Genomic DNA, 17,845 nt, shown 5'->3' on the forward strand with positions numbered 1-17,845 from the left:
CGTGTGCCCCTCCCCCCCCCCGTGTGCCCCTCCCCCACCGGCCCCCGTGTCTCCGCTGGCGGCCGCCGTCGCCGACTTCTCCTCCCCCCCCTCCTCCCCCGCCCCCCCCGCCCCCCCCGCCCCCTCGTCCAGGCTCCCAGCGACCCCCTCCGTGGCCCCCACCTCGGGCAGCCCTGACGTCACCACGGCGGAGGCTGGTGGGGGGTGGGGTAGGGAGTGGGGTGGGGGTGGGAGTGGGGAGGGAGCGGGGGGTGGGTGGGGTGGGTGGGGTGGGGGTGAGGTGGGGGGTGGGGGTGGGGTAGGGGTGGAGGGTGGGGGATAGGGGGAGGGGTGAGAAATAAAGCCATCCCATTGGTCAATAGCAGGCACAGCAAGCACACCCCCCCCCCCCCGCTCTGCCGAGACGGAGAAGGGGGGAGGGAGAGGGGGGAGGGAGAGGGGGGAGGGAGGGGGGGAAGGGAGAGGGGAGAGGGGGAGGGAGAGGGGGGAGGGAGAGGGGGGATGGAGAGGGGGAGGGAGAAAGGGGGAGGAGGGGGAGGGAGAGGGGGGGAATAAGGGAGGGGAGGGAGAGGGGGGAGGGAGGGGGGCAAGGGAGAGGGGGGAGGGAGAGGGGGGAGGGAGAGGGGGGAGGGAGAGGGGGGAGAGAGAAGGGGGAGGAGAGGGGGGAGGGAGAGGAAAGAGGGAGGGGGGGGGAGGGAGGGGGGGAGGGTGAGGGGGGCGGGAGGGGGGCAAGGGAGAGGGGGGAGGGAGAGGGGGGAGGGAGAGGGGGGAGGGAGAGGGGGTAGGGAGAGGGGGTAGGGAGAGGGGGGAGGGAGAGGGGGGAGGGAGAGGGGGGAGGGAGAGGGGGGAGAGAGAGGGGGGAGGGAGAGGGGGGAGGGAGGGGGTGAGGGAGGGGGGTGAGGGAGAGGGGAGAGGGGAGAGGGGGGGGAGAGGGGGGGAGGGGAGAGGGGGGGAGGGAGAGGGGGAGGGAGAGGGGGGAGGAGGGGAGGGGGGAGAGGGGGGAGGGGAGGGAGGAGGGGGAGGGGCGGAGGGGGAGGGGCAGGGGGGGAGGGGCAGGAATAGAGGGGCAGGGGGGGAGGGGCAGGGGGGGTAGAGGAGGGGGAGAGAGAAGGGGGAGAGAGAGGGAGAAGGGAGAGGGGGAGGGAGAGGGGGGAGAGGCGGGGGGGGGAGAGAGAGGGAGGGGGGAGAGGGGGATGGAGGAGGGGGGAGGGAGAGCGGAGAGGGGCAGGGGGGAGGGGCAGGGGGGAGGGGCAGGGGGGGAGGGGCAGGGGGGAGGGGCAGGGGGAGAGAGGAGAGAAAGAGGAGAGAGAGAGAGGGGCTGGTGCTTCGTTGCTAGGCGCGGCACGGTTGCTAGGCGACGCTGTTGCTAGGGCCGCGCTCATCGCCTGCGTCTAGACAAGGGGGGAGGGGCCTGGGGGACCCGGGGGATGGTGGGAGGGGTGTCTGTGTGTCTGTGTGTGTGTCTGTGTGTGTGTCTCTGTGTGTGTCTGTGTGTGTGTCTGTGTGTGTGTGTCTGTGTGTGTGTCTGTGTGTGTGTCTGTGTGTGTGTCTGTGTGTGTGTGTGTGTCTGTGTGTCTGTGTGTGTGTGTCTGTGTGTGTGTCTGTTTGTGTGTCTGTGTGTCTGTGTCTGTGTGTGTGTCTGTGTGTGTCTGTGGCTGTGTGTGTGTGTGTCTCTGTGTGTGTGTGTCTGTGTGTCTGTGTGTGTCTGTGTCTCTGTGCGTCTGTGTGTGTCTCTGTGTATGTGTCTGTGTGTGTCTCTGTGTGTGTGTCTCTGTGTGTGTGTGTCTGTGTGTGTGTGTTTGTGTGTGTGTGTGTCTGTGTGTGTGTGTATCTTCGCCGGTTGCAAACATTCAGGCTGGCCTGCCTACGATCCATCCTTGGTTTAACCAGGCTGGATTGTGTGAGGAGCTCACAAATCCTTAAAAGATCTGGACAAAGTCCCATCAGTGAGCTCCTCCGGCAGGCAAGGCTGCGTTGGCTGGGCCATGTAGCCCGCATGCCCAGCCACCGCATGCCTAAACAGCTTTTGTTCGGCCGGATCGAGGGGGCTAAACGGGCGCGGCACGGGCTAGAGAAGAGATGGAGTGATGTGGTACAGGAGGACGTGGAGCTGAGTGGACTTGCCGATGACTGGTACCAGCGGTGTCAAGATCGGCCTCAGTGGAGGAGGCTCGTGAAGGACGCTACTGGGCAGTTGGAGGCAGTCGCCCTCCAACAACAACGGAGGGCGGAGGAGCGACGCTCACAACAACGAGCGGAGCGCCGGGTGGCTAAAGCACAGCAAGTTGGTACAGTAGGGGGCACAGGTGGTGCATCAGCCAGTCATCTCGGTCATCTCGGTCAGTCGACCCGTGGCACCTGGATCTGCCCCGTGACCTCCTGCCGGCGGGCGTTCGACACTTCACGTGGCCTCAAGGTGCACATGGCCTGGCACAAGCGTCGTGGTGACGTCACCGCCACTTAGTGGCGAATGGCGGTTGTTGTTGTTGTCTGTGTGTGTCTTGGTCCGGCAAAACAACCCCCTACCTCCTCGCGGTGCCGGACGGGCAACTCTGTCGTGGACATTGCTGTGGGGGGAGGGCCAATGCCCATTGGCCTCTCCCCTCATGGCGTCTGTGACCACCACAGTGGCTAAACGGGGGCTCTGGACGGGTGCGAGAGGCTGGTAACCCCTCCACCTTCAATTCATTACCATGAAACCACGACTTAAACGTAAATATGTAACTAATAAGCTTGTGCCGGAGGCCCCGGGGGGACAGGCGTCTATGACGTCTCCTGGCCAAACCCCAATTGGCGGAGCCAGGAGATTGAATCTTCACCCTCGGGGCTCCTCCAGAAACAACAAAAAGCCACTTCGTGTGGCCACGTGGAATGTTCGAACGCTCACTGCGGAGGAGAGGCTGCCACTCCTCTGTCGGGAGCTGGACCGGTAACGCCTGGATCTGTTTTGTATTCAGGAGGTCCGGTGGACCGGCTCTGGCTCGTGCCACCATGAGGGGTGGACAGTCCTCTACTCGGGGCAGGAGACTGCCAAACAACAGGGAGTGGCTCTTCGTCTCAACAAAAGAATGAAGGGGGCGTGGGAGCGTGGCGGTGAGGTGTGGGAAGCTGTAAGCCCCAGGCTACTTTGGGCTCGCCTTCCCATCAACCGGAGGCTAGGAGTGGTGGTCGTGGTTACTTATGCCCCCACCGAAGACGAACATCCGTGGAGGGATGCAAGCAAAGCCGATGAGTCAGATGCCTTCTATGACCTCCTGTCACAGGTGCTGGCTAAAGTGGCCACTCGGGACAGAGTCATCTTGTTGGGTGACTTCAATGCCCGAGTTGGTCATGATGCTGGCACCTAGTCTGGCGTGATTGGAAGGCATGGGCCAGATCAACTCAATAACAACTGTAAGAGGCTGCTAGATTTTTGTGCAGCCCATGGGCTTGTAATTACCAACACGCTCTTCCGGCATCGGCGCATCCACACAACATCATGGATGCATGCCGGGTCCAAGCAAGAACATCTGCTGGACTACATAGTGACGCACCAGCGGATGCGAGCCCATGTCCTTGACACTAGGACTTACCGTGGAGCTGATCTGCCCTCTGACCATCGACTAGGCATCTGTAAGATGCGCCTGCCATTCTTCCACTCCGGTGGTGGGTGTACACCCAGGACCCCATTCAAACCTAAAGTGGCCTGGTCTCAGTTTGCTGATGAAAGTTGCAAGCGAGAATTTCATCATCGCTTGCAGCTGGGGTTGGCATCGTCCCCCACTCCTCCTGATGGCGAGCGTAAATGGGCGAGGTTTAGGACTGTGACTCATGCAGCTGCAATGGCTGCTTTGGGTACACGGTCCAGACCTCCCCAGAGACCCTGGCTGACAGAGGAGGTGTTCAGGATAGTTGAGAAAAAGCGACAGGCCCACTCTCATCGGCTACAGCATCCCACGTCAGAGAATGAGGAGGCTTACCGCAGCCTTCGCTCGGAGGTTCGTAGAGCCGTATGGTGCTGCAAGGATGGGTGGTGGTCGCAGGTTGCTGAGGAGATGGAGTCTGCCTCACAAATCACTATTTAACTCCATCAAAAAAGTAACCTGCAGCGCCACACCTATTACCATCATTAGGGGAAAAACGGTGATCAAATCTCCGACCCCCAGGAACAGGTTTGCAGATTTGCTGATCATTTCTGTGAGGTCGTGGGGGAGGGGAAATCCCTCAGCCAGGAAAACATCATGGCACCAAGTGGGGATAACCCTGCTGAGGCTGTAGTGCCTCAAATATTGGAAGAGGTCACCCCCTGTGAGTGGCTGGCTGAGGTGCCATCTGTTGAGGAAGTACTGAAGGCGATCCGGAGTCTGAGACCAGGAAAGGCACCGGGCAGAGATGATCTCCCAAGCGAAATGCTGAGGGAGGGTGGCGTTTGTGCACAGACTGCCTTACATGACATCATAACAACAGTCTGGACCACTGGACGGGTTCCGCAGGATTGGAAGGATGCCCTGGTGGTCCCCCTCTTTAAGAAGGGGGACCGCACAGACTGTAACAACTACAGGGGCATCTCACTCCTCAGTGTGCCGGGAAAGGTCCTGGCAAGGATTATTCAACATCGCCTTGCTAGGCACGCTGAGGAGAGGCTTGCGGAGCCCCAATGCGGTTTCAGGAAAGGGCGGTCCTGCACGGATGCCATATTTTCTGTCCGTCTGCTACAGCAGAGGTGTAGGGAATTCCAACAAGACCTACATCTCTGCTTTATTGACCTGGTCAAGGCCTATGATACCATCAGTAGGCCTGGGCTCTGGGTTGTTCTTCGTGCTTTCAGAGTCCCTGACCCTCTGCTCACAATCATTAAGGACCTTCATGATGGTGAGCAGGTCCGGGTAAAACTACGTGGCCGGGAGTCAGAGCCATTCCCTGTACACCTTGGGGTGCGACAGGGATGTCCTCTGGCTCCAACATTATTTAACATCTATTCTGACCATGTAGTTCGTGAAGCCTTCAATAGCTGTACCGGGGGAATTTCCATCTGGTACAGATATAATGGGAGGCTGATCGATGCCCGGGTGCGATCAAGGGATGGCTCCCTATTGGTCAACCACGTTATGTATGCCGATGATTTGGTAAAAGCTGCTCATTCAGAGGAGGAGTTGGAGACGCTGCTGCTGAGACTGGAGCGTGCCACTAAGAGGTGGGGCCTTACCATCAGCCCCACCAAAACTAAGCACCTGCCTGGGTATTTTGTACCATCGGACACTCCACCCCCACAACTCCCAATTGGTGATGGGGCAGTTGTGGAGAGAGTGGAGAGTTTCCCATACCTGGGCAGTGTGCTTATGACCGGCTCCAGTTTAACAGCAGAGGTCTCACTCCGAATCAGTCGAGCGGCAATATCTTTTCATCGGTTGCGTAACGCTGTGTGGAAGCTACCTGGTCTGTCGCTCCGCACGAAGCTTCAGGTCTTCTCGGCCACGGTCATTCCCTCCCTTCTCTACGCTTGCGAAAGGTGGACCCCCTAATGGAGCATCTTCGCCGGTTGGAAACAGGTGAGTGAGTGTACAGGTGAGTGTGTAGGTGAGTGTACAGGTGAGGGTGCAGGTGAGTGTACAGGTGAGTGTACAGGTGAGTGTACAGGTGAGTGTAGAGGTCAGTCTACAGGTGAGTGTACAGGTGAGTGTACAGCTGAGTGTACAAGTGAGTGTACAGGTAAGTGTACAGGTGAGTGTACAGGTGAGTGTACAGGTATGTGTACAGGTGCGTGTACAGGTGAGTGTACAGGTCAGTCTACAGGTGAGTGTACAGGTGAGTGTACAGGTGAGCTTTACCTGCAATGCCAGTTGTGCCTTCGAATGCCTCCTCGTCCGAAAACTGAACCATTTGTTCAAAGTCTACTGAGGGGGGGGTGGGTGGGTGGGGGGGTCACACGCGTGAGACACACAGACAAAGCTCCCCCGTGTAGCCTCTGACAGGCTGCAGGGGCAAGTGCTGTTAGTAGCAGCAGCAGCAGCGCTGCCTATGAAGGCTACCGGCGCTGTGACCACACACACAGAGGGGGTGGGTGGCCAGCACCACCACGCCCGGCCGCCTTTGTCTCCCCCAGTGCTAGCGATGATCACTACACTACACCGCTACACCAGCTACTCGTTTGAGGGCTGAGTCGACCTAGGGGACGCCCAGGACCCGTTCAGATAATTGTCACTGATGGTGATGGCCGGGAACGGGAATCGAACTCGGGTGGCCGGGCTCACACACACAGAGAGACACACACACACACACCACACACACACACATAAACAACAACCAACAACAACAACCGCCATTCGCCACTCAGTGGCAGTGACGTCACCACGACGCTTGTGCCAGGCCAAGTGCACCTTGCGGCCACGTGAAGTGTCGAACGCCCGCTGGCAGGAGGTCACGGGGCAGACTCAGCAGGTGCCAGGGGTCGACTGACTGAGATGACCGAGATGACTGGCTGATGCACCACCTGTGCCCCCGACTGTGCCAACTTGCTGTGCTTTAGCCACCCGGCGCTCCGCTCGTTGTTGTGAGCGTCGCTCCTCCGCCCTCCGTTGTTGAGCCTCCTTCACAGAGGCCGATCTTGACACCGCTGGTACCAGCCATCGGCAAGTCCACTCAGCTCCACGTCCTCCTGTACCACATCACTCCATCTCTTCTCTAGCCTGTGCCGTGCCCGATTAGCTCCCTCTATGCGGTCGAACAAAAGCTGTTTAGGCATGCGGTGGCTGGGCATGCGGGCTACATGACCCAGCCAACGCAGCCTTGCCTGCCGGAGGAGCTCACCGATGGGACTTTGTCCAGATCTTTCAAGGATTTATGAGATCCTCACACAATCCAGCCTGGTTAAACCCAGGATGGATCCTAGGCAAGCCAGCCCAAATGTTTCTAACCGGCGAAGATGTTCCATGGGGGGGGGGGGTCCACATTTCGCAAGCGTAGAGAAGGGAGAGAATGACTGTGGCCAAAAAGACCTGAAGCTTCGTGTGGAGCCACAGACCAGGTAGCTTCCACACAGCGTTACACAACCGATGAACAGATAATGCCACTTAACTGATTCGGATTGAGACCTCTGCTGTTAAACAGGAGCCGGTCATGAGCACACTGCCCAGGTATGGGAAACTCTCCACAACTGCCCCATCACCAATTGGGAGTTGTGGGAATGGAGTGTCCGAGCATCCCTCCATTCCTGCGAACCCGTCCAGTGGTCCAGGCTGTTATTATGATGTTATGTAGGGCAGTCTGTGCACAAACGCCACCCTCCCTCAGCATTTCCTGGTCTCAGACTCTGGATCGCCTTCAGTACTTTCTCAATGCTGTAGACGATGAGAGTGGGCCTGTCGCTTTTTCTCAGCCAGCTTGAACACCTCCTCTGTCAGCCAGGGTCTCTGAGGAGGTCTGGACCGTGTACCCAAAGCAGCAATTGCAGCTGCATGAGCCACAGTCCTGAACCTCGCCCATTTCCCCTCGGCATCAGGAGGAGTGGGGGACGATGCCTACCCCAGCTGCAAGCGATGATGAAATTCTCGCTTGCAACTTTCATCAGCTAGCTGAGACCAGGCCACTATGGGCAATTACTCCAGACCAGGTGCCAGCATCATGACCAACTCGGGCATTGAAGTCACCCAAAAAGATGACTCTTTCCCGAGGGGCCACTTTAGCCAGCACCTGTGACAGGAGGTCATAGAAGGCATCTGACTCATCGACCTTGCCTGCATCCCATCCACGGATGTTCGTCTTCGGTGGGGGCATAAGCAGCCACGACCACCACTCCTCGCCTCTGGTTGATGGGAAGGCGAGCCCAAAGTAGCCTGGGGCTTACAGCTTCCCACACCTCACCGCCACGCTCCCACGACCCCTTCATTCTTTTGTTCAGAAGAAGAGCCACTCCCTGTTGTTTGGTGGTCTCCTGCCCCGAGTAGAGGACTGTCCACCCCTCATGGTGGCAGGAGCCAGAGCCGGTCCACCGGACCTCCTGAATGCCACAGAGATCCAGGCGGTACCGGTCCAGCTCCCGACACACAAAAATACACACACAGACACACACACACAGATACGTACACACAAACACACACAGATACACACAGATACACACACACACAGATACACACACACACAGATACACACACACACAGATACACACACACAGATACACACACACACACACACAGACGCATGCACACAGATACACACACATAAACACACACACACATATACACACACACAGAGAGATACACACACACAGATACACACACAGATACACACACACACAGACAAACACACAGATATACACACAGATACACACACACACAGACACACACACAGATACACACACACAGATACACACACACACACAGACGCATGCACACAGATACACACACATAGACACACACACATATACACACACACAGAGAGATACACACACACAGATACACACACAGATACACACACACACACACACAGACAAACACACAGATATACACACACAGATACACACACACAGGTGCTGTGATGGCAGTGATGGTGGTGGTAGTGATGGTGGTGATGGTGGTTGTGACAGTGATGATGGTGGTAGTGATGGTGGTGGTAGTGATGGTGGTGGTAGTGATGATGGTGGTGATAGTGATGATGGTGGTGGCAGTGATGGTGGTGGCAGTGATGGTGGTGGTGATGGTGGTGGTAGTGATGATGGTGGTAGTTACAGTGATGATGGTGGTGGTGGTGGTTACCTGGGGCCACCTTTGCCTCTACCATTACCCAGGGCACTTGCCCCCACAGCCCGCGGTGGTTACCTGGGGCACCTTTGCCTCTACTACTACCCAGGGCACTTGCCCCCACAGCCCGCGGTGGTTACCTGGGGCCACCTTTGCCTCTACTACTACCGAGGCGCTGAGATTGACGCGAGCCCTCACCTGGATCTTGAGTCGGCGAAGCTGTGGGGGGGGGGGGGGGGAGACACAGGTGGGGGGGAGGTGGGGGGAAGGTGGGGGGAAGGTGGGGGGAAGGTGGAGGGAAGGTGGGGGGGAGGGGGGGGAGACACAGGTGGGGGGGGAGGTGGGGGGGGAGGTGGGGGAAGGTGGGGGGGGGGGGAGACACAGGTGGGGGGGAGGTGGGGGGAGGTGGGGAGGAAGGTGGGGGGAAGGTGGGGGGGGGGGAGACACAGGTGGGGGGGAGGTGGGGGGGAAGGTGGGGGGAGGTGGGGGGGAGGTGGGGGGGGGTAGAATGAGTTGTTGATCAGTGATGGTGGTTTGGCAGTTTGGGGCGTGCGATGTTTCACCACCTTCCCCCCACCTCCCCCCCCCCCACTTTCCCCCCCACCCCCACTTCCCCCCCCACCCCCCCACCCACTATACACTGCACTATACACTACATCCTACACTACACTATACACTACATCCTACACTACACTATACACTACATCCTACACTACACTACACACTACATCCTACACTACACTATACACTACATCCTACACTACACTATACACTACATCCTACACTACACTATACACTACATCCTACACTACACTATACACTACATCCTACACTACACTATACACTACATCCTACACTACACTATACACTACATCCTACACTACACTATACACTACATCCTACACTACACTATACACTACATCCTACACTACACTACACACTACATCCTACACTACACTACACACTACATCCTACACTACACTATACACTACATCCTACACTACACTATACACTACATCCTACACTACACTACACACTACATCCTACACTACACTATACACTACATCCTACACTACACTACACACTACATCCTACACTACACTATACACTACATCCTACACTACACTATACACTACATCCTACACTACACACTACATCCTACACTACACTATACACTACATCCTACACTACACTATACACTACATCCTACACTACACTATACACTACATCCTACACTACACTATACACTACATCCTACACTACACTATACACTACATCCTACACTACACTATACACTACATCCTACACTACACTATACACTACATCCTACACTACACTATACACTACATCCTACACTACACTATACACTACATCCTACACTACACTACACACTACATCCTACACTATACACTACATCCTACACTACACTATACACTACATCCTACACTACACTACACACTACATCCTACACTACACTATACACTACATCCTACACTACACTATACACTACATCCTACACTACACTATACACTACATCCTACACTACACTATACACTACATCCTACACTACACTACACACTACATCCTACACTACACACTACATCCTACACTACACTATACACTACATCCTACACTACACTATACACTACATCCTACACTACACTATACACTACATCCTACACTACACTATACACTACATCCTACACTACACTACACACTACATCCTACACTACACTATACACTACACCCTACACTACACTATACACTACATCCTACACTACACACTACATCCTACACTACACTATACACTACATCCTACACTACACTATACACTACATCCTACACTACACACTACATCCTATACTACACTATACACTACATCCTACACTACACTATACACTACATCCTACACTACACTATACACTACATCCTACACTACACTATACACTACATCCTACACTACACTACACACTACATCCTACACTACACTATACACTACATCCTACACTACACACTACATCCTACACTACACTATACACTACATCATACACTACACTACACACTACATCCTACACTACACACTACATCCTACACTACACTATACACTACATCCTACACTATACACTACATCCTACACTACACTATACACTACATCCTACACTACACACTACATCCTACACTACACTATACACTACATCATACACTACACTACACACTACATCCTACACTACACACTACATCCTACACTACACTATACACTACATCCTACACTACACTATACACTACATCCTACACTACACACTACATCCTACACTACACTATACACTACATCCTACACTACACTATACACTACATCCTACACTACACTATACACTACATCCTACACTACACTATACACTACATCCTACACTACACTATACACTACATCCTACACTGCACACTACATCCTACACTACACTATACACTACATCCTACACTACACTATACACTACATCCTACACTACACTATACACTACATCCTACACTACACTATACACTACATCCTACACTACACTATACACTACATCCTACACTACACTATACACTACATCCTACACTACACTATACACTACATCCTACACTACACTATACACTACATCCTACACTACACTATACACTACATCCTGCACTACACTATACACTACATCCTACACTACACTACACACTACATCCTACACTACACACTACATCCTACACTACACTATACACTACATCCTACACTACACTATACACTACATCCTACACTATACACTACATCCTACACTACACTATACACTACATCCTGCACTACACTACACACTACATCCTACACTACACTATACACTACATCCTACACTACACTATACACTACATCATACACTACACTACACACTACATCCTACACTACACTACACACTACATCCTACACTACACTACACACTACATCCTACACTACACTATACACTACATCCTACACTACACTACACACTACATCCTACACTACACTATACACTACATCCTGCACTACACTATACACTACATCCTACACTACACTACACACTACATCCTACACTCTCTTCACTTTACTCTCCCTCTCCTCCCCCTCAGAGAGACACAGAAAGACACGGACACACACAGAGAGACACGGACACACAGAGAGACACGGAGACACACAGAGACACAGAGAGAGACACAGAGAGACACGGAGACACACAGAGAGTCAATGAGACGCAGAGAGACACGGAGACACACAGAGACACAGAGAGAGACACAGAGAGACACGGAGACACACAGAGAGACACGGACACACAGAGAGACACGGAGACACACAGAGAGACACAGAGAGAGACACAGAGAGACACGGAGACACACAGAGAGTCAATGAGACGCAGAGAGACACGGAGACACACAGAGACACAGAGACACAGAGAGAGACACAGAGAGACACGGAGACACACAGAGACACAGGGAGACACAGAGAGACACAGAGACACAGAGACACAGGGAGACACGGAGACACAGAGACACACAGAGACACAGAGAGACACGGAGACACAGAGAGACACAGGGAGACACAGAGACAAAGAGACACAGAGAGACACCGAGAGACACGGAGACACACAGAGACACAGAGAGACACAGACTCACAGAGAGACACAGGGAGAGACGGAGACACAGAGAGACACAGAGAGACACAGGGAGACACAGAGACACACGGAGAGACACGGAGACACACAAAGAGACACGGAGACACACAGAGACACGGAGAGACACAGAGAGACACAGAGAGTCAATGAGACACACATGGAGACATGGGGAGACACAGGGAGACAAGGAGACACACAGAGAGACACAGGGAGACACAGAGAGAGAGAGAGAGACACAGGGAGACACAGGGAGTCAATGAGACACAGAGAGACACGGAGACACAGAGAGACACAGAGAGACACGGAGACACACAGAGACACACAGAGAGACACACAGAGACAATGAGACACACAGGAAGACAGGGGGAGACACAGGGAGACAAGGAGACACACAGAGAGAGAGAGGGAGACACAGAGAGAGAGGGAGAGACACAGGGAGACACAGGGAGTCAATGAGACACACAGAGAGAGAGAGAGAGACACAGGGAGACAAGGAGACACAGAGAGAGAGAGAGAGAGACACAGAGAGAGAGAGAGAGAGAGACACAAGGAGACACAGGGAGTCAATGAGACACAGAGAGACACAGAGAGACACAGGGAGTCAATGAGACACAGAGAGACACAGAGAGACACGGAGACACACAGAGACACACAGAGAGACACACAGAGACAATGAGACACACAGGGAGACAGGGGGAGACACAGGGAGACACGGTGTTGGTGGTGAACATGCCAACACGAAAAACATGATCTGGATGAATGTCACGCAATTGTCTATGAAACGGATTGGTCCACACCAGAGAAAGCTTTCTCTAGAGCCTAGTCTCACTACCCAGTGTCTCACTACCCAGTGTCTCACTACCCAGTGTCTCACTACCCAGTGTCTCACTACCCAGTGTCTCACTACCCAGTGTCTCACTACCCAGTGTCTCACTACCCAGTGTCTCACCACCCAGTGTCTCACCACCCAGTGTCTCACTACCCAGTGTCTCACCACCCAGTGTCTCACCACCCAGTGTCTCACTACCAAGTGTCTCACCACCCAGTGTCTCACTACCCAGTGTCTCACTACCAAGTGTCTCACCACCCAGTGTCTCACTACCCAGTGTCTCACCACCCAGTGTCTCACCACCCAGTGTCTCACCACCCAGTGTCTCACCACCCAGTGTCTCACTACCCAGTGTCTCACTACCCAGTGTCTCACTACCCAGTGTCTCACCACCCAGTGTCTCACTACCCAGTGTCTCACTACCCAGTGTCTCACCACCCAGTGTCTCACTACCCAGTGTCTCACTACCCAGTGTCTCACTACCCAGTGTCTCACTACCCAGTGTCTCACTACCCAGTGTCTCACTACCCAGTGTCTCACCACCTAGTGTCTCACTACCCAGTGTCTCACCACCCAGTGTCTCACCACCCAGTGTCTCACTACCAAGTGTCTCACCACCCAGTGTCTCACTACCCAGTGTCTCACTACCCAGTGTCTCACTACCCAGTGTCTCACTACCCAGTGTCTCACTACCCAGTGTCTCACCACCTAGTGTCTCACTACCCAGTGTCTCACTACCCAGTGTCTCACCACCCAGTGTCTCACTACCCAGTGTCTCACCACCCAGTGTCTCACTACCCAGTGTCTCACTACCCAGTGTCTCACTACCCAGTGTCTCACCACCCAGTGTCTCACCACCCAGTGTCTCACTACCCAGTGTCTCACTACCCAGTGTCTCACTACCCAGTGTCTCACCACCTAGTGTCTCACTACCCAGTGTCTCACCACCCAGTGTCTCACCACCCAGTGTCTCACTACCAAGTGTCTCACCACCCAGTGTCTCACCACCCAGTGTCTCACTAGCCAGTGTCTCACTACCCAGTGTCTCACTACCCAGTGTCTCACCACCCAGTGTCTCACTACCCAGTGTCTCACTACCCAGTGTCTCACCACCCAGTGTCTCACCACCCAGTGTCTCACTACCCAGTGTCTCACCACCCAGTGTCTCACCACCCAGTGTCTCACTACCCAGTGTCTCACCACCCAATGTCTCACCACCCAGTGTCTCACTACCCAGTGTCTCACCACCCAGTGTCTCACCACCCAGTGTCTCACTACCCAGTGTCTCACCACCCAGTGTCTCACCACCCAGTGTCTCACTACCCAGTGTCTCACCACCCAGTGTCTCACCACCCAGTGTCTCACTACCCAGTGTCTCACTACCCAGTGTCTCACCACCCAGTGTCTCACTACCCAGTGTCTCACCACCCAGTGTCTCACTACCCAGTGTCTCACCACCCAGTGTCTCACTACCCAGTGTCTCACTACCCAGTGTCTCACTACCCAGTGTCTCACCACCCAGTGTCTCACTACCCAGTGTCTCACCACCAGTGTCTCACCACCCAGTGTCTCACTACCCAGTGTCTCACCACCCAGTGTCTCACTACCCAGTGTCTCACTAGCCAGTGTCTCACTACCCAGTGTCTCACTACCCAGTGTCTCACTACCCAGTGTCTCACCACCCAGTGTCTCACTACCCAGTGTCTCACCACCCAGTGTCTCACTACCCAGTGTCTCACTACCCAGTGTCTCACTACCCAGTGTCTCACCACCCAGTGTCTCACCACCCAGTGTCTCACCACCCAGTGTCTCACTACCCAGTGTCTCACTACCCAGTGTCTCACCACCCAGTGTCTCACTACCCAGTGTCTCACTACCCAGTGTCTCACTACCCAGTGTCTCTCTACACAGTGTCTCACCACCCAGTGTCTCACCACCCAGTGTCTCACTACCCAGTGTCTCACCACCCAGTGTCTCACCACCCAGTGTCTCACCACCCAGTGTCTCACTACCCAGTGTCTCACTACCCAGTGTCTCACCACCCAGTGTCTCACTACCCAGTGTCTCACCACCCAGTGTCTCACTACCCAGTGTCTCACCACCCAGTGTCTCACTACCCAGTGTCTCACTAGCCAGTGTCTCACCACCCAGTGTCTCACCACCCAGTGTCTCACTACCAAGTGTCTCACCACCCAGTGTCTCACCACCCAGTGTCTCACCACCCAGTGTCTCACTAGCAGTGTCTCACTACCCAGTGTCTCACTACCCAGTGTCTCACTACCCAGTGTCTCACTACCCAGTGTCTCACTACCCAGTGTCTCACTAGCAGTGTCTCACTACCCAGTGTCTCACTACCCAGTGTCTCACCACCCAGTGTCTCACTACCCAGTGTCTCACTACCCAGTGTCTCACTACCCAGTGTCTCACTACCCAGTGTCTCACTACCCAGTGTCTCACTACCCAGTGTCTCACCACCCAGTGTCTCACTACCCAGTGTCTCACTACCCAGTGTCTCACTACCCAGTGTCTCACTAGCAGTGTCTCTCTACCCAGTGTCTCACCACCCAGCGTCTCACCACCCAGTGTCTCACTAGCAGTGTCTCACTACCCAGTGTCTCTCTACACAGTGTCTCACCACCCAATGTCTCACCACCCAGTGTTTCACTACCCAGTGTCTCACTAGCAGTGTCTCACTACCCAGTGTCTCACTACCCAGTGTCTCACCACCCAGTGTCTCACCACCCAGTGTCTCACTACCCAGTGTCTCACCACCCAGTGTCTCACTAGCAGTGTCTCACCACCCAGTGTCTCACTACCCAGTGTCTCACTACCCAGTGTCTCACTAGCAGTGTCTCACTACCCAGTGTCTCACTACCCAGTGTCTCACCACCCAGTGTCTCACTACCCAGTGTCTCACCACCCAGTGTCTCACTACCCAGTGTCTCACTACCCAGTGTCTCACTACCCAGTGTCTCACCACCCAGTGTCTCACTACCCAGTGTCTCACTACCCAGTGTCTCACTACCCAGTGTTTCACTACCCAGTGTCTCACTACCCAGTGTCTCACTACCCAGTGTCTCACCACCCAGTGTCTCACCACCCAGTGTCTCTCTACCCAGTGTCTCACTACCCAGTGTCTCACTACCTCACGGACACGTGACACCCTGACCCAATTATCCAATGACCCCACGCCCCGGTTATTAAATGACCCCGTGACCCACTTCACTGATGGCCCAGTGACCCAATTACCCAGCGACCTCGTACCCCCACGACCCAGTGACCATGTGACCCAGTGACCCCGTGACCCAATTACAGAGTGACCCCACCCCCCCAAATGACCCCGTGATCCATTGCCTGAGTGACCACGTGGCCCAGTGACCACGTGACCCAGTGACCCCGTGACCCCGTGACCCCGTGACCCCGTGCCCTTACCCCCAGCGTGGAGCGTGCAGAGAGCCGCGAGCACGGCGAGCAGAGAGGAGAGCGCCATGACGACGATTTCGCTCTCCCTTTTCTCTCCCTTTTCTCTCCTTTTACTCTCCTTTTAATCTCAAATTTCTCTCCCTTTTCTCTCCCTTTTACTCTCCTTTTAATCTCTCTTTTCTCTCCCTTTTCTCTCCTTTTAATCTCTCTTTTACTCTCCTTTTAATCTCTCTTATCTCTCCCTTTTCTCTCCCTTTTCTCTCCCTTTTCTCTCCTTTTAAACTCTCTTTTCTCTCCCTTTTCTCTCCCTTTTCTCTCCCTTTTACTCTCCTTTTAATCTCTCTTATCTCTCCCTTTTCTCTCCCTTTTCTCTCCTTTTACTCTCCTTTTAATCTCAAATTTCTCTCCCTTTTCTCTCCCTTTTCTCTCCCTTTTACTCTCCTTTTAATCTCTCTTTTCTCTCCCTTTTCTCTCCTTTTAAACTCTCTTTTCTCTCCCTTTTCTCTCCTTTTAATCTCTCTTTTCTCTCCCTTTTCTCTCCCTTTTCTCTCCCTTTTCTCTTTCTTTTACTCTCCTTTTAAACTCTCTTTTCTCTCCCTTTTCTCTCCTTTTACTCTCCTTTTACTCTCTATTTTCTCTCCCTTTTCTCTTCTTTTACTCTCCTTTTAATCTCAAATTTCTCTCCCTTTTCTCTCCCTTTTCTCTCCCTTTTACTCTCCTTAAAATCTCTCTTTTCTCTCCCTTTTCTCTCCTTTTACTCTCCTTTTAATCTCAAATTTCTCTCCCTTTTCTCTCCTTTTACTCTCCTTTTACTCTCCTTTTACTCTCCTTTTACTCTCCTTTTACTCTCCTTTAAATCTCTCTTTTCTCTCCCTTTTCTCTCCTTTTACTCTCCTTTTACTCTCCTTTTACTCTCCTTTTACTCTCTCTTTCCTCCCCCTTACCGCTCCCTTTTCTCTCCCCTTCTACTCTCTCTCTTCGCTCTCCTTTTCCTCTCCCCTCTCCCTTTCCAATCCCTGATCTCTTCCCTTTGCGCTCCCTCGGATTTTACCTCGCCTCGAACTCTCCCCTATCTCTCCCCTCCCTTATCTCTCCCTTATCTCTCCCTTATCTCTCCCTTATCTCTCCCCCCCTCCACCACCTTACCCTTCTCTCTCCTCCCGTCTCTATTAAACTCTCCCCTTTTTTGGACCGGATTCGCTCCGTTATCGCGA

General features: G+C 53.9%; 1 pseudogene across 1 annotated transcript; it reads right to left on the reverse strand.

Annotated features, from left to right (window-relative positions):
• Nucleotides 1–115: 115 nt before the first annotated feature.
• LOC144955199 (uncharacterized) lies at nt 116–17,205 on the reverse strand (annotated as a pseudogene). Its single transcript, XR_013641545.1, has 5 exons — nt 17,068–17,205; nt 16,641–16,783; nt 8,913–8,933; nt 5,808–5,873; nt 116–194 (listed from the first exon to the last, which is right to left on the reverse strand). The product of XR_013641545.1 is annotated as an uncharacterized LOC144955199 (transcript).
• Nucleotides 17,206–17,845: the final 640 nt, after the last annotated feature.

This window comes from Lampetra fluviatilis, unplaced genomic scaffold (genome assembly GCF_964198595.1).
Source record: "Lampetra fluviatilis unplaced genomic scaffold, kcLamFluv1.1 SCAFFOLD_1367, whole genome shotgun sequence".
NCBI lineage: Eukaryota > Metazoa > Chordata > Hyperoartia > Petromyzontiformes > Petromyzontidae > Lampetra > Lampetra fluviatilis.